The sequence below is a fragment of the Syngnathus typhle genome, linkage group LG4 (genome assembly GCF_033458585.1).
Source record: "Syngnathus typhle isolate RoL2023-S1 ecotype Sweden linkage group LG4, RoL_Styp_1.0, whole genome shotgun sequence".
In the NCBI taxonomy this organism is placed as follows: Eukaryota; Metazoa; Chordata; class Actinopteri; order Syngnathiformes; family Syngnathidae; genus Syngnathus; species Syngnathus typhle.
The window spans coordinates 19,071,574-19,089,732 of NC_083741.1; the positions used below are offsets into that span (position 1 = coordinate 19,071,574).

Here is an 18,159-nt window from a genome sequence, read left to right on the forward strand (position 1 = left end):
CCATGAATATCGCCATCTGCTTCTGTTGTTCCAATTCTCATTTATTTTCTCCCTTCGTCCTCCTTCTGACGTCTCGCCTTCAGCGAATGCGTAACTTTTACCGAATCAAGTTGTGGTTGACAGGTAAAAAAGTTGAAAATAACAAAAAAGGGCGCGCTTAAAGCCAACTCGGGAGGAGGCCCTCAATGTGAGTTGTGTATCTGCACTCGGTGTGCGACGACATCACATCTAGGGAATTATCGAGGTGTGATTGAATTATGCCCGCGGGTCCTAAACGAGGACACGCCCCCCCCCACCCCCCTCTTCCTCACCACCCCATTTTCCCTCCCTGCCAGGTTAGGGCTTTAATCAGAGCTGCAGGATCTTAAACCACCAGGGGGCTGGAGGAGGTTGGGGACCAAAAAGAATTGTGTGCAAAGAAAGGGGCCAGAGGTGTCTGATGGACTTGAGGAGGGGAAGAGGGGGGGCTTTGTCTCCCTCCTGCTTTTGGGTTAATCACATGTTTGCACTCGGTGCCGTATCGCAGGTACTTCAACCCGCTGCAGAACAGCCCCCCGGGGGGAGCTTGCTCCTGCACCATCTCCCCATCCCATGTGGCTTAATAATGAGATGATTGTCATGATGGTTTCTGTCTTTATTGGCCTTAAGACGGGACGCACTTGTTTGTCTTCTATCTCCAAAGAGGTTAATGGCCTGCTCTGCCGGCTTTCGGTAAACATTGGCCCTGTACAGAGCTCAGTGTGGGGTCAGTCCTGCAATCTCATGCAGAGCCCAGGCTGCACACTGAGGGCTAATAAAGATGTCCTGGTTTTCTCTATGTGTGTGTTTGTGTGTGTGTGTGATGTTAAAGTAAGGCTATAAACATGGGGAGAAAAGACAAGAAGACTTCTAGACAAGCCTGATTGCTATTGTCACGGCCTCTGCTTTGAGTTAGTCGGAGCCTCAGTGGCTTCTCCTTACAGTTCATGATAGAGTCCACATATGTGTGTGTGTGCGTGTGTGTGGTTGTCAGGCAACACAAAAGATTGAATGCCTGTTGAGATGAAAATAACCAGCAGTGATTTTAGTTTCATCGTCAACTTTACTTTAAAGAGGTTGGTTGTATCACTGCTAGGTGTTAGCATCTTTACGCTAGGCTGTTACTTGACTCATTTATGGAGGGCAGAAGTATAATGAAATGTGCACAATTAGATTTTGCCCCTTCCCAATCAATGACACCAAACACCTCATGGAATAGAGGTGAACCTTACAAAAAGTGTCCAGGAGGTCACAAAGGAATCCAGGACAACGTCTAAAGTTGAGGTCAGTCAGTGTTCTTAACAGTAAGAAAGAGACTGGGCAAAAATCACATGCATGACAGATTTCCAAAGTGAAATCTACTACTGATCAAAAAGAGTCATGGAGATGGGGGTGGCCAAGGATATCTCAGGGGGTCAGATACAAAAAATCTTCAACACTGATGAAGATTAAGTATGGAAGATTGAGGGAAATGTAGAAAAAAAATCCCATCTTCCAATAATATAATTTATTAAAAAACATATATATTTTTATCTTTATCTTTTTAATTTTTTTTTATTTATAAAAGAGCCACTAATGTAACCTGAAAATGGCCTCAGAATCTCAAAATACGTTTACCTCATCTGACTTCTCTTTTTATACACTGCCCTCCTATACGAAGTCTGACTTGTTTCATATTTTTCACACTTTTCTCACACCGTGCTATTTTCTCATTAGCACTTTGCACGCCTCTCACATTTGAGGCAATTTTGCGCCAAACAGTGAGATGGAAAAGAAGCAGAAATAAACTATGTGTGTGTGTGTGTGCGCTCAGGAAGTCACGATTATTACATCATCACTAGCTTCAAATTTTCCTTAATTTGCAATATCTTATTGACTGAATCTCGCACTGCTGTGGGAATCGCCCATGGGGGAATGATGCTGGTTCTCAGCAAACTTCATTAGCGTTATTTGATCAATTGTATATAAAGACCATCATGAGCAGTGGTGAATAAATAATGCATCCAAGAGAGTGTAGTATAGTGTGATTCTTAATTGGCAAATGCATCTTAAAATGTGGCAAGGTCATTAATGAAGATGGCGTTCCCCCTGAGTCTTTCCTAGGGCCCAAATATTATCTTTAATTGCTCCGATTGTTTTTTTTTTTTTTGATTTAGGAAACAACAAGGACATTTGGAATTTGTTCATCTTGGTGATCTACATGAACAACATAGAATGTTTTATATGTTTTGGGGGGCTACAGGTGTATTTGATTGATAAACCCAATACGTTGAAGAAAACCCATTTGACAAGTTTGAAGTCGATCTCCAAAATAAGCCCCGATCCCTTTTTGAGTGCCCAAACATTCTACAACAATCATATCCTCTCATTCGCAACACCATCTGGCTATAAAGGCGGCGTGCGAGTGTAACTAATATTTGCAGTTGCGGCTGAACTGAAATGTTCCTTACAAGTGTTTGCCAAACACCCTCCTGACATTGGAGGATCTAATCTTCAAATGAATGCTGCGCTCTCATCTCGGGGGCCACGCCACTTTCTCCTCTCGGGCCAATTAGCTGCCAGTGTTTGCGTGTAACAAGCATGCTAATTGGGTGAGAGTGAAGCCCAAAAGCCAATTATAATGTTGGAGGATAAAAAAAAAAAAGACGCATACATTGGCTTCTCTTTGTCTATCTTCCTCCTCTCGTTTGTGCATAATATCGCTTCGGCTTTTTACTTCCACCCCCACGACTGAGTTGTCATATATTGCAATGTTTTGGTTGGGTAAAAGCAGCACCTGTCTGCAGTGTTGATGATGAAACAGCCAAATGAGAAGTGTGTCCCCAAAATATTGCTGTGCTTTTTTTCTGCACCATGGAAAATTCCAAAAATGGACTCATGAATGCATCAGACAGAAACGGGGTCAGGAGGAGCTTGGCTGTTGTCCCACATCTCCTGTAATCATGTGCACTTACTAAACAGTTGTCGGCATTGCATGCTCGACACAAATGATATTTATGTATTTGTCTTAAAAAATTTTTGTAGATTTATTTGATAGTCCAGAAGCAACATATGCGATTCATGTTGCCTTATATGAGCAGTTCTATCAGAATTGGAAGAAAAATATTCTCAGATATTCTTGATGTTGAGTGCTAAATCCTGTTATCCCATATCTGACTCAGCAAAATGAAACACATCTTGTCGGCATGCTTCCAGGTGTATGTTTTACACGGATCTCCAGCAGATCCGTTTTTCTTCCTTCCTAGGACACTGCAGTTTCTTTATGCATCCTTTTATGAGACTAATTGTGTCTACTGCTGATCAATTTGTCCTTAGTGTGAGATTATTCCACCCCCGGAGCCCCTTGAGCGGTGGCAATTATGCTACAAAAGGTCCAGTTTAAAAAAAAAAAAAAGAAAAAAAATGTTGAGAAACTAGATGCGAGAACTCTCCAAATGATCCCCGTGCTCTCCTAATCATCAATTAAGTCGGTATCATTTTCCTTCTACTGTCCGCTTTAGAAACGAAATTAAAATGGCCTATTGTCTTTCTTATCCCAGCGGGATGAAGTCATTTACTCCAGCGCTGCGCAGAGCCGTCCCGCCTATTTCGCGAGCGAATGGTCTCACAATTGCAATACTAACTTGGCATTGTCCCTTGTTATGTGGCTGGTGGCCTCTCCTTATTGTGCAGAAATTCATTTTGGTCCATCTGATGGGATTTTACCAAATGGTAATGCTGACAAATAGTCCAGTGGGCGGACATGGGAGAGTCTGTTTTCTTTTTTATGACAAAACTGTTGATTTTTAGCAGCCAGTAAATGTGGCAGATCCATACTATGGGATGGATAGTGGGTTTAAAGGCCTTGAACCTCAGGACTTCTGGGGCTGGAAATCATATAGAACCCATTTAGCCCCTTGGGGTAAACAAATGCGAAAACAATGCTCTCTGGTTTTACACCATTGGAAACAAAGATAATAAAAAAGGATATGCTAAGTCTGTATGAAACTTTGTAGCGGTACAAAACAACTATCAGGGGTCCCTAAACATGACTTTGTCTTATAAGTGCCTTCAAATGCAACCTTGAGTGAGGCGTGATACAACAAACAATCACATTTTTATATATTAAATGAACTATCAGGCTAAATGAATAAATTAAATAAAGAAATGAATAAATAAACAGGAGCTTCGTGGAGAGCCTTAGACAAGGGTTGAAATTGTGCTAGAACTGCATTCCATTGAGTGGCTACTGGTCCAGTGTGCAAAATTATAAAGGCTACCAAATTAGTTTACGGTAACCGATGGAATTACGTTTGTATTTTATGAGCAGATGTTTTTTTTTGTATCACTATGCTGCTTCACATGTAGGCATTCATTCTAGTTTGAGTTCATTTACTTTGGCGTGGGTGAACAAATTGATCTGTGAGCCTCAGGTTTGAGAAAACTATATTAATTCAGTCACCTCTCATCGCCCATGCTGCCGTATATAAAACACATTGTCAAATAAATTTTTTTTTTTATACCCCCGATAATTTTCAGTTACTTTCACATCATCTACGAATCATCTAATCATCTATGCTATACATGTATTAAAAAGGATTCCAATTGTGAGATAGAAAAGCCCGCATGTAATGTCCCTGCATAAAGAAGCGGGGTCGCAGCAGGTTAATTTATGACAACTTCTTACCCTGCGCTTATGAGACCGACCTTCTCTTTCCCCCCCGAAATGACCGCGGGGACAAATTAAGAAGGGATTATCGACTAAATCTTTCAAGATAATAAAAAAAGAAGAAAAAAAACGGGCCAGACACTTTTGATCGGTCAGCAAATATTGCCTCTGCTGTAGAAACGTCTCTAATAATGAAGCAGACGCTGGAAGATGAGAAGCCGGCCCAGTTTGGTTAATAAGCGTGTTAAAGTAAGCGCTTCCTTTACCTTCCCTCCCCTTTACCGCCGCCGCCACCCGTCTTTCCCCTCGCTGACAGGTGCACGCTCCCCTGCACTAATTTAGCTGCTTCTTTAGCTGTAATGAGGCAGAACTGGTAAATGTAGGGGGGACAGCATTGTTAACATCTCTGCTTCACAGAGAAAGAGAGAAAGCGTGAGGAGAAGGATGACAAATAGCAAGAAATGGAAATGAGGGTGTGGGTGCTGTCATCATTCCAGGAAGGAATGCTTCGAAGTTTTTTTTTTCTTTTAAACTTTACTTTCACTCAGGCTGGCTGGGCCGCTGCTTCTAAGCCGGGCTGCCAGCTGGGTGAGTCCACTTCCTCAACCAATTAAAAATCAAAAGCCGTGCTGGAGCACGATCAGCTAGTTTACGTATAAGATGTACTCCAATGGAAAAATAAGGACTTTCCATTCGGTTATTTTCTTATACTGGAAATAAAGTTACTGATTAAGGTGAACCCGCAAAGTCTTAAATCTGAGGCACACAAATCTTGTTTGGACCAGAAAACGGGATGGGTAGGAATTGATTGGTAGCCTGCTGAGTCACAATGAAATAGAAAAAAAAGAAGAAACATAATTACAAGCACATCGTCACTCCTCCATCAGCTTGTCCGAAGGATTAAGCACATGCACGTTCATGGCGAAAGGAAGACAGTGACCTTGGGTTTGTTTACGTACTGATTAAAGACAGGAGGACAGACAAGGAGAAATGGCGGGAAAGTCAAACGGTAATTGGGAAGAAGTTTGTTCAGGAAGTCAGTTTATACGGCGGCACAGTGAGCGGCTGCAACATACAGAATTGAAAAAAAAGGATGCCGCGTAGCAGCTAACAAGCAATGAGTGGGGTAGGATGAAGCGTGTGTGTGCGCATTGGTGTGTTGTTCGTCAAGGTTGTTTGTGTGATTTCGAAAAAACAAAAAAACAAAAGTATGCTTTGTGTGTGGGTGGTTCCATTAGTTATTCTGCTTGTTTTATTGCACTGGGAATAACTGCCGACGATAGGCTCATATGAGTCACACCGTACGCTACACTACACGATGTGTGAGTTTGTGTGAAAGTGTGTACGTGTGTTCACGTGGACTTGTTTCCTTAGGCACAGCAAACTTTTGTAGGCAAACATCCCATTATAGATTGTGCATTGAACAAGTATATATGTATACGTATACAAACTATATGTATGTGCATATATATATATATATATATATATATACACGCACACATATATATATATATATATGAGTGCGTGTGTGTGTGCTGTGCATGAATGAGTCGGAATTGACTCAATCGTTTGATTTTCACGTTATTCTGGTCAAGTTGGTGTTTTACAGTCTGAGCGCAACTCAAGCATATCCAAGGGAAAACTCTTTGCCTCAAATGAGTCGAAGCTTTTTCGAAATGGAGGTTGCAGGGGTTCGGCACATCCAAGTCCTTGGTGGCGACAGAAGCTCCTGCTTTTCCATTTAAACGGTATCATTAAAAGGGAAGACGGCACCTCCATACCTCATAAAGTGCGAGCGCCACGGCAGCCGAGAAGCCACGCAAGGCTGCTTTTACAGCGAGCCAAACATCCCCCCACCCCGAGCCCATCCACCCCCCCAACTCTCAAATCGCTTTCATGGCGATTCGTTTAGATGATATTACTCACTCTCCATTCCCCTACCTTTGTGCCCCTGCTAAGTATTGACCGATATCTCAACTGCCCCCTTTCGTCTTGCCCCCTTTCGTCTTGCCTTTTTTCGCTGTCAAATTTCCCCCAACGAGGAGTCAGAGCGTAACATTGAAAGGGTATAATAAAGGTGTGTGTGTGTAGGGGGGGGAGCACTCAGGGAGCCCATTTGAAGCATGCTGTAGGGCAGAGTTGATTCAAGGGTGCAGATTGAGTCAAGCCTCATTTCGCATCTCCCCAATTAGTCATCCTGCTCATGCCCTCCATCGCCCCCTTCCACTAGCCAGACGGCTTCTCGTTTCACAGTAAAATACGGCCGAATTCTATTTGAGATTTTTTTTACCTTGCAATGAGACATAGCCATTTAGTTCCCCTCCTCCCATCTCACCTGCTTCTCACCTCCGCCGGGATAAGCTGCAGCAAAACCCTCCTTCTCCACAAACCCTCCTTGACTTCCTCCTCACTCGCTTGTGCCTCTCCAACTTTTGCACCCTGCCACTCGTTCTCCCTCCGTCATAAATCTCCACTCAAATCCTACTTAAACCTGCATCGGCAGCTGTCCTTAAAACTCCATTATCTACAATTACTCCAGCATTAGGGAACCGGAGCACTCCTGCCCCCACATAAAAGCGGCCTTACCTAAAAAAAAAATATTAAACCTGCCCAAAAGGGATTTTATATATATTTTTTATTATTTGCAGTACCTGGGCTGCGGGCGCCCCCGCGGCAAAGCTCACTAACAGAGAAAATGCCAGCAGTTGGGATTAGCGCAGTGAGGAGCGGGTATGAGCGTGCATACCGAAGATTTTGTACGGAGACCAGCCCAAAACGAGAGACTACGGACAAGAGTTGGATGTATGCCTTTAAATCTGAAAATGGACTCAAGCAACTTAAAATTAATTCTACAAAAGAATCCTTGTCGAGTAGAATCTAGCATTGTGTGAAAGTGCTTCTTTGGTGGTCAGGTGGTTTGATCTGCTGTGACTGACAGCAAAGGCAGATAAGGTGCAAAGCTGCAAGCAAAGATATCAGCCAAGATTAGCACCTTGCCCCACACGCCCCTAACCCCCACACATACATAAAGGGGGGTGTAAATGTCCACAGTGACAGATTGAGACGTCAATGCCCAAAGGTCTTTGCTGGCCAACGCAACATGATGCCAGACTTTTTATTATACACATGTGCTATTGTGCATCAGATTGTTGAGTGGCCGCTATGAGGAGGAGAAGGAGGACGCTCGCTAATGAGCTCATAATCCAAGCGGCTGCCGTTTCCCGGGCAACGCTGCTGCACACTCATGAGTAGCAAACAGATGCGCTCGCTTGTCTAATTCTGTCTACCCCCTTCCAGCATCCCACACAAGCACCACCACCACCACCCTTCTCACCCTGTTGCTTTCTCCTTCCTGTCAGTGCAGGCCCTCCTGTCAGCTCCAATTCTCGGCTTCCTCTGTCATTCCTAATGTCTCTGTTCACTTTTTCCCCTTTCCCATTCGCCTCTCCTGTGATCACAGAAGCCTCTGAGCTTGCCCTCGCACTTCTTCCAATTTTCTTCCCCCATCAAAACAGACCTCCGGTTGGCCTAATTCACCTTCTTCTTCCTGTATACACTCTTTGTTTTTGCCTAGGCTTGCTCTATCTGTGCAGGGCTGCTGGAGGCATGGATGAAGGCTCACTGGGAGAGCATTATGTGGTCAGGGCCCTGGAGCCTCCTCCTCCTCCCATGCCCTGCACCACTGGAGCTCAACCGGGATTCTGTTTAGTCCTGGCAGCACTGTACTTTTTGTTTTTAGGGGGAAAAAAAACAAAGCTGATTTCAGTCATTGTATTTTTGTCATTGTGTCAAGGAAGTCAGTTAAAGTGATCTTTGGATGTTGGAGGATAAGTAAAGGACCAAATTTAGGCTGGGTTGTTCATTGAAGTTGCTGCGAATCTTAGGTATATTTTTACTCTATTGACTTTTCTTGCTGTCCTCAGTCTCATTTCTGATAGAATAGTCTCCAAGAAGTCTGCTAAGAAGCAAATGTAGAAGTCGCTCTGACCTAGATTATTAGAGCTAAGCTGCTATCGAACATTGGAACTATGGTGTAAATACAAGTGATGTATTGGTCACAGTGTTCCAGTCAACTAACTGCCCTTCCATTTTTCCTCTTGGCCCGATTGCGTTTTGACCTGTGGAGCAACAGCAAGCAGAGGTTGGACTGAGCCTTAGGTGCCGCGCAGACAATCGACCGCCTTCACAGAACAGACTAGTGGACATGAAAGGAGTTTGATAAACGACCGGCTATTTGGCCTCTAATTGCAGCCCTTTAAAACGTCTCGCCGGTGATTGGAGAGAGCTTTGACTCAAGTTAGCCGGATCAAAGTAAAGAGGGGAAGATTAAAACATGCTGGGGCGTCTGCGCTTCGACTAACGTTGCGTCTTCCACTCGTGACCCCGTGTGGCCTCACCGGCGCCGGGAATGGCCAATATTCCACGCCTCACAGCCAGATAAATCAAAGTATCTGTGGAAAGCTATCTTATCATGAGTTATGCCAGATCCTGGATCCTGTTGCAGTTAATCATCATTGCTCAACTTCAGTCCCATTATTTCTTAGATGATCTGAATAAATGTAGAAGTATGGCAGGAAGCGGAGATGGGCAACGTGAGATCTGTACTACAGAAAAAATTTAAGAACAATCAAGATGGATTTAACCCTGGAGAATGAGTGTCATACCCATCACAATTTACAGAGTTCACCTGTCTCAAGGGTTCTTCAAGTTGGACATGCCTCCTTGTCCCAGATTTGTCATAGAACTTTGAACAATCAACCAAGATTTGAATGGCACGGACAGTACATTGTTTAAAAAAAACTGGCACTGACCCAATGAATTTCCCAAAATTCATCTGTCCAAGTGGTCCATCAGAATGGCACTCTACCAATTGTCTCATATCAAACAATTCCATTCTCTAATTGAACTCATACTGGATTTAAACCAAGTTCTGTTGAATTAGCTAGATTGCCCACACGGCCATAGCATCCAAGTTAAACTTATTAGATTTAACTTTGATCATATCATTCCCCGAAGCTCTGATATTAGATCAAATGTCAATAAATCCCAATTTGTGCACGTAATTCATACTGTATGTACCGTCGTGGTTTGAATGGAATTTACCCGTGAGCATTCCACACTGTTGCTTTGAAAAAATATATAACCGAGAGACAAGGAAAGTATAGGAAGAAACAAAACAATAATAAAGACAAATGACAGTCAAACAAAGGCAACATCACTTTTAGAGTGCTGAGTGTGTGCGTGTTGGCTTGTGATAGAGACAAATGGGGTTAGTTCACAAGGAGCCATTAAGACAACGGAGGGGAGGGCGAGCCCAGGAGGAGGGAGGGAGCCGCCGCCGCTCTGCCTGAGTCTCCCCTGAGTCGTCTCGCAGCCCATGTTTAATCGGGCCCGTGAACCTCTGAGGCTGAGGTCACGGCGTAGCGCTCATTAGACCTAAAGGGAACGCCGCGCCGCGACGGACGGGGCGCAATCTCCACTCTCTTCATCCATCTTGAAAACACACATAATCACCTCCCACACACCCCTGAACTTTCATCCTATTACTTGCATGTGAACCCAAGGCTACGACAAACACACCTAAAGTATACCTTACACACACACACAAACACACAATGAAGCTGCTTGTGCTTTGTGACTTTGGCTGATCTACTGTACGCACTCTGGCCAAGGGCCAAGCATCTCCAGGAAAGAGGAGCCTCTCCATTGATAAAGTGGGCAAGAGGAAATTACTCCATTATGGATGGCACAAGGCCTGTAGGAACAAACAAATACAAGACTACGATAGGAACGGGAAGACACCATGTCCAAAATGCTCAGACGGCTACAGCTCGTCAAAAAAAAACCCAAAAAACCACGATAATTGGACCGCATTTGAAACGATTACCACTCAGCTTCGAACCCAACAGGTAGGTTGATCAAAGTGAGACTGGCGTGTTTGCAGAGCATACGCACACACACGCACACACGCTTCCTCCTAGTACGGTAAGGAGCGGTGAGATTTATTACCATGCAAATGACAGCCCACAGCACACACCAAGGAGTTAATTACATGCCAAGATATCAGACGAGAGACTCCAAGAAAGTAGATGTGGCATTGGTAGAAAGAATACAGCGGTGGGGGTGAGTCAGGATGGCTTAGTACCGTCTTCAAATAGATGGAAGAATTTGAGTTTGAGGTTAGTTTATGTCAACAAAGTTTGCTAACTTGCCTACAAATCACAGAATGCTAATAACGCACCATCACAAGATACTTCGTTTCGGTTCACCACAGACATTTTATGCTCAGCCGATGAGGTTCAGGAGTGAGAGTTGATTATATTTAGACCTGGTGAAGCAGCATGTGGCTCAATACCCTGAGTTACTTTCAAGAAAACCTTTGATGCTCCATTGCAATTGGGAATTTTAACTAGAACAGGGATGTCAAACTCATCTTTGTCAATTTTTGACAATTTGCAATTTTAGTATTGACACAGAGTCGATTTGTCTTTGCGGGGCAAACATAAATACACTGCGGGATAAATTTGGCCGACGGGCCAGAGTTTGACAACCCTGCCCCAGAAGGACAAAACTTTGTGTTCCCAGTCTTCCAAGCTACTCAATTATTAAACCATATAGAGAAAGCTGCCCAATGTTGAACTAAGTTGAAGTAAGTGGCTGGTTTCGCCACCCTTATTCCGCTATTACTAGGAGGAATGGTTTATCACTGGCTTTGACAGCAAATATCCCAGAGGTGGTCAAGAGAAATAAGTGCATGTGGACAGCAGCAGTTCTCTTATTACATCAAGTATTGAACAATAAGCTTTTTGGCAGACTTTTTATTGGCCTACCTCCACTTCACCAGCTGACCAGTTGCAAATAATAAAATCCCTACGCAGTTTATTTGATCCTGTGGTGGTGGGAAGGGGGGTGAGAAGTGTCAACACAATGAGACAATATTTCCACTGGGCATGCAGCGGCAAGACAACAGGCAGAGGTGAGATGCATAGTGCAAAAGGAGAAAGTATCTTATGGGGGAAGAGAAGAACTGCTCCTATAAATCCCGCTCATGACAACTGTGTAAATATTTATGTTCACAAGCCCGGCTGAGACTAACAGCGGAGGACAATGCGACTCGGCAAGCGGGAACGGAGCCCGACGCCGCTCGGCACGTTAACTCAGTATTCATCTTCTTCTTCTTCCCCTTCCACTCTACTTCATGTCGCCTCGTCCCTCCCGTTGCAGACCGCACATGTATATTCATTACTGACCTCCGACTGTCTCGTAAAAGTCATGAGCCCCGAAGGCTGGCTGGGACACCGCCGCGAAGACCATCACGAGCGCTCGACAGCGCCGGTGGTGGTTTCACTTCAAGCTATTGTGCGCTGTGAGAAAATGTACAAAAGCGTGGTAATGGATTCTAGAAAAGATTTTCTGGAGCACTCGTTTGTCTTCTTACAGTAGCGCGGTTTGCTTTAGGTAGCATCAAGATATGAAAACAGAGGGACAGTGAAAATTCTGGTCTTACTTAGAAAGATTTAAAATGGCATCCAGCAAATTTTCAACCTGATCACGATGGAGATCGGTTTAGACAAATTCCATAGTTGACGTTTGTCAAACTACGAGCTCTAAAATTCAGACAAAATGTTTTCATTCAAAATTGCTGACTTTGTTTTATTTCAAGCACGAGTACTTGAAACGTTTTTGTCAGTACTAACATGAAAGACGAATGAATTTTGAATGAATGTGTGACATCCAAATAAATGACTCAGGCATTGTAATCTAGATTTGACAAGTTTGTATTGATGCTATATCATAACAAAAAATGATACATTGTGATAATGCTATTTATACTGCATATGCAATCCATCATATGAGAATTTGAAACCAATTTGTACATTTCTATCAGGGCGATGGGATAGCAAATGTGTGTGTCTGTCCGCGTGTTTGTGTGTAAGTGTCCAATCGAGTGCAGGGGAGATAAAGGGGACCATTCTGGCCGATGGGAGACAGGAGGTCTAACAAGGATGTATGGCAGCTCCAAGCATCCACCCGAAGACATTGTTTTGTGCTGTCGATCAACTTCAGCACTCTTACTTTTTCTCTCTACACACACATGCACACACATACTAACACACATGTAATCGTTATAACATTAATGATTTTCACTCAGATATGTACTTACTTTTGTTGTCCGTAGTTTGAACTATAATGCCTTTTTTTTCTTTCAGAACTCATCCTCAGTTTTTTGGGGGGTAAAAAAATCGCAATTTGTCCGCGGTATGTAAAAATATTTTTCATTCCTTTACTACCCTCCCGATGCAATTCAATTGGTGTTGGTCAGATGCATATTCTCCACTATTTTGGTGGTCGACCATATTACAAAAACTGGATTCACATTTACGAGATGATGTAGAAGCAACTCACCTTGAGTCCACTTTTACAACAATCAGTTTTGACGTTGCTGGATTGAATGGTCCGAGTCTTGTCTTTTGCCCTTGAAATGAAAATGGGAAAAAAAAGTCAACCCTTCTTGCTGCATTTAACCATGCATACATATGTGCGTGTTTGTGTGTGTGTGTGTTAGCTCATCGTTATTTAGATCAATTCAGCACAGAAAGCCCCGCAAAGGTCTTATTATCATCTAATTTCTTCGAGCAGCTGATTAATTAGCTGATAATTTGGTATTCTTTTAATAGTGTGCTCGAGTCCAGTCTTATGTTTGATACACACTCTCCGGCTGCAACGTGAGGTACACACAAGTAGATGGCATTCGAGGTACTTGGTTATTTTTCTGACGTCAGAAGTTATTTAAATGCATTTTAAAGCTAAGATGATAAGTGGCTCTTCTTTCTTAAAGTCACAAATATGTCTTGAATGCATCCGTGACTGGCAGACTATTTATGGCCAAACCATTATAATCCTTGCACAGGCAATCTTTTATTTCATGAGGTCTAAACAAAAATGAAAAAGAAAAACCCAGTTTAGATTCATTTGAATTATTTTGTGAACACTTGTTGGATTAGTTGTGGAATTGGAGGAGCTGAACAATGCCGCCTCCGCTGCATGCAGCGCGTTCTCGCAAGTGCCAACATTATTTGGACAGATGAAATGCACGCAGCACCTAAAGATAGACGTGGCAGTTCTCAATTAACTCGGCACAAAAGCGAAAATGGAAAATCTATTTTGACTCAAGCATGCAAAAGTTAGTCATGTCACGATTGAGCAGCTTCCTGCTGTTTAAAGAACAGTTTCGGCAGATGTGTTAATTTTTACACATTAAACAAACCGTTTAATGGGGCAAACAAAGTGCAGAACTTGACAGCAGCCAGCAGAGGCACTGTTGACTCATTGTCGCTAAAAAGGTAAAAAGTTAAACGGTATCCAAGCACCTGGTAACTGATATAGAAAATCGTTCAGAACATTCTGAAATAAATTCCCCATTGAATATTATATATATATTATTTAATTTGTAACTCCCAACATTGGATATCATTGGACAGCACCAATATTAGTATTTTCTTATATTCTTTTCCTCTTTCTTCCTCTTGCCACTTTTCAGAGGATGATGTCAGCGGAGAAAGCATTAAATGCATCCCCTCTCATTGGAGATTGAATAAATACATAAATAAAGATTAAGTTACCGCGGTTGAGGTTGGATGACGGGCTGTTTGAATAATTTCAAGCTTCACGTATCCCCCTTGCAGACTTCCATACAAATTCAGTGAACAGCAGTAATAAGGTTTCAGAGCGCTTCCAAGCAACAAACACTCCAATACACAACATTGCACACAAACAATTAGTGTTCATTCAAATACATTTCAGCAACACATATCGCCACATGGAACTAAAGATGATTGTATGTAACGTTTGGAGCTACTTTGTGTTTTAAGAGAGATTTTAAAAAAGAAGTGACATTTACAGTCTGTTTGCAGACCGCATCTAATCCAAATATCAAGTGGAGGTGTATATTGTAATAGAAGCAGAGTTGTCACAGCATGAAGTTGAAAAGGCAGAAAGCACTCAGCACTCCACACCAGAGGCCACTAAATCAATAAAGGGGCTGATTTGCATCTGCTGTACAAACATGATCCTTCTTGTTGCTGTTTGGGGAGGCTGGCGTGCAACTTGTGCTGCTGGCAACCACCCCATCGTATGACACAATGATAGTATTGACAAATATCACCGAATTGGAGGATTATTACAATGGGACTGATATCTTCTGCTCTGTTTTCTTCTGCTGCAATTGTCCTCATTCAACTGAAGCGTATTTCTGACATTCTATTCATTTCATTTATTTTTTATTTTTTCACTGCCATTGACGGATATAGACGTCAACATTTTTAACGAGGCTGGCTGTGAGTAAATTAATTGTGTGTTATAACTGGCTGGCTAAAAAAAAATTAAATTTTTGAATGTTGTCTAGCATTAGCTATTTGCTCAGTGATAACTTTGGATGAGATCACATTTCCAATAATGTGTTAAATACACAGAATGAACATTTAGTGTTTTGGTCATTGCTGGGATTGGCTCCAGCTCATCTGGCACCATAATGAGGTCTTGGATGGATGGGTAAAATAAGTGAACTGTCAGATACTTCTATCAATGTGTGGGGACTTACATCGACACCCTGCGGCACTCCGTTTTCATTATCACCGATTGGCATGCATGTTAGAAAGCAACATATTAGCATCTCAGTTGTAGCCTTTTAGTTGACCATCATAACTTCTTTTCTGCCTCCACCCACATGGCATGCTTTGGATCATTTCCCTCAGATAGTTTCATCAGAACAGCGATGCACGATGCAGAGCTCCAACCAGTGTTTTTTTTCGGCTGCCGTTCTTTGCTTGAAAATCGGAACCCCCTAGCGTGATTTGTTGTCTATCCACCCACATACCCTCGCACAACCCCCAAAGCCTACCGCACCCCCTGCCGGGAAAGACTCGCCATGAGTCGTGATGAAACATTTCCCGGCCGAGCAGCCCACGCCTCGTCGCCCCGGCCCGTGTGTCTCTTCCCATTTCCACAAAGCAAGCAGCCGACGGGTAAACGGAGACATCACCCCCCCACCCCAGCCGAGACGAAGCCTCTGTCCTTCCTGCTGTCAGCGTATGAGTCACAGACAAATTTATAGCCGCTTTTGTTCCTTTCCTCATGTGCATGTTTAAGTCTCTAGTGTGCTTCCTCCAATATGCATACTAACCACCAGTGTCTATTTAAAGTGTAGGTGAAGGGCCGTTTCTACTCTAGAAGGCAATTAAAAGATGAGGGAGTCAAAATAGCACTTTAAGGATGTGGAAGCTCAGCTGGCAAATGGACAAATCCCCTTCCTGTTCAAGTGTTCGCTGATGACTCCCAATTTTCTCCCAAAATTATACTTGCACTCATTTTGGCATTAAGGGGCCCGATTCACTCCCATTCGACCAATCAGAGAGCTGAGCTGCTCGTGGGTACAGAATATTATTTCAGCTACTCAATATAAAGACAGAGAAGAGATCTGCAGAAGTTACAGCTGAACTTTTTCATTTGGTTTAAATAGCTGAGAAAGGTTTTTCGTACAAATATTCACCGTCATGTTGACTTCAACTGCGGCATTAGTGTAGATTACGACACAGTCTGACTTGGATACAATTTTAAGTCATATCTCCGAACCTGGTTGTAAACTGACTGACCAATGTTATGCTCTTTTAGCTCTTGTGGTACCCGAAAGTGCTTTCCGCATAATTGCTAATCGAGATCAATTCGTTAAGAAATTGCTGTTCAAAACGGTAAAACATCGAGAGTGCCCTTAAAACGGAAACAGTCCGCGTTAAAGCTTTTCCTGATGCTAGATTGTCTCTGAGACAAATCGGCCACTGTGGTCTAATACATTTTGAAATAGCACCCTTACTCCGATTTTCAGCTTCCAAATCATACGCTCCCCTTCAACAGTAATAGACAGTTCATGCATGCAGCGCCCACAATCCACCAAGAGTTATTTCCACATTATGTCGAGGGCATTTTTTCTATCCCAAGCCCGGGAATTAAAACTTCAGCCAGTGGTGAAGGGAGAACGGTTGTGTGAGTGGCAATAATTGAGGGAATATAGCCTGAGTGAAGAAGCGAGCCACGCTTTTTACATGAGGGCCCTGAAAGTCATTTCAGTTTTCTGCCCATTACTTTTTCCCCTTCACCATATTTTTCTTCAAGGGGGGCGGGGGGAGGGGGGTTGGGAAGGGATCAAAATGTTGTCAAGTGCTCACTTTGAGAGCCTGAGTGAAGAGAGTAAAAGGAGGGTGATGTGAGTAGGACCCAAGGAATTACCTGGAAAAAGATGAAGGCATGGGGGAAGGGGGGAGTGGGATGGGCAGGATGTATGTCACAAGTACGAATGTTTGTACTGTGTGCCAAAAGCATCTAATCAGAATATCGCCTTCCTGCTTCGCTCCGTTCATCCGTCCAACTCTTTCCCATCTCCTACTTCTTGTCTGCCTCCCCCGCAGTTAACTCTGACAGACGGTGAAGGCGGCAGGATAAGCGATTGTCTGGCCCCGAGGAAGCGGTGGCGGCGGCGAGATCGGTGAAGGGGCCGACCGGACAGGGCAGAGACGAGTGGGTTGAGGCGGGAGAGCTGTCGCTACGGTGACGCGACGTGGCGGGCTGTGGGCGAACTTGACATTGCTGTCGGGGGTTTAGTGCTCCATCTTCTAAACTTGGTCCGGTCCGTATTGTGGCTGAAAATAAGTTACCTGGGAACATTCCTGCCAGTAACCCTACGCGGGTCCAATTATTAAAATCAACAAAAAATAAATTATTATACAGAAAAAAAAAAACCTCTGTATGCTGTAGAGTATATTCACCATCAGCAGTAGTGCCGTACCTGCGGACACATCAGAGGGGTTTATGGGATCTTTATTTCTGATTGCACCCTTGTGAGCTGACAGCGGCATAAATCTCAGTAGTGCTTTAAGCAGAAGCATATGCAGCTATGAAAAAAAAACTCAGTGGGGTTGTTACAGTAGGGGAGGGGCGGGGTCTCCTTTTAACTTCCACACTGTCGGGAGATTGATTTTGCTCAATCTTTAGCGATACCGTGTATTGATATCAAAAAGATTCAGTCATGATATATTCTTGGAGCTACTAAAAAGATGGAACCCGGTCGACATAAACAGCATGGTAGAAGTCTTTAAACTATACCGGACAGTCTGACTGGTCCTTTGCCTGCGAGTGGTTCCCGTGCCCCCCTCGGTTTCCTAATCAACATTGAACAACACTGAGTAAAGCTAACTGGTTCTGGCAGAAGTAATGGCACCACATGGGAGCGGTTCTCCTCACGTTCAATCCAGCAGACTTCCTTCAGCTACTCGCTCTTCTTGGCGGTAGATTGTTGAGAATGTTTGAGGCTAGATTCATTATTCTGTCACGTAGTTGCTCTATCCCAAACGAGAAAGTTGACTACAGCACACGAGCCATAATCCATTCCTGCTCATCCAGATTGGAGGACAGTCACGCGTCACAGCGGTGTTTCGTTGGTA

The 18,159-nt window shown here is 43.5% G+C and overlaps 2 protein-coding genes across 4 annotated transcripts in view; one reads left to right on the plus strand and one right to left on the minus strand.

Moving 5' to 3' along the window:
- slc12a4 (solute carrier family 12 member 4) overlaps positions 1-18,159 on the minus strand; it is a 193,819-nt gene that overhangs the window by 44,135 nt on the left and 131,525 nt on the right. For both annotated transcript variants that reach the window (XR_009714296.1, XR_009714295.1), the window contains one exon: positions 13,073-13,142. The gene's annotated coding sequence lies outside the window, so the exon portion shown is untranslated. The remainder of the gene's footprint in view (positions 1-13,072; positions 13,143-18,159) is intronic.
- Positions 1-18,159, plus strand: part of celf6 (CUGBP Elav-like family member 6) — a 97,399-nt gene that overhangs the window by 6,981 nt on the left and 72,259 nt on the right. The gene's annotated exons all lie outside the window — the stretch shown is intronic.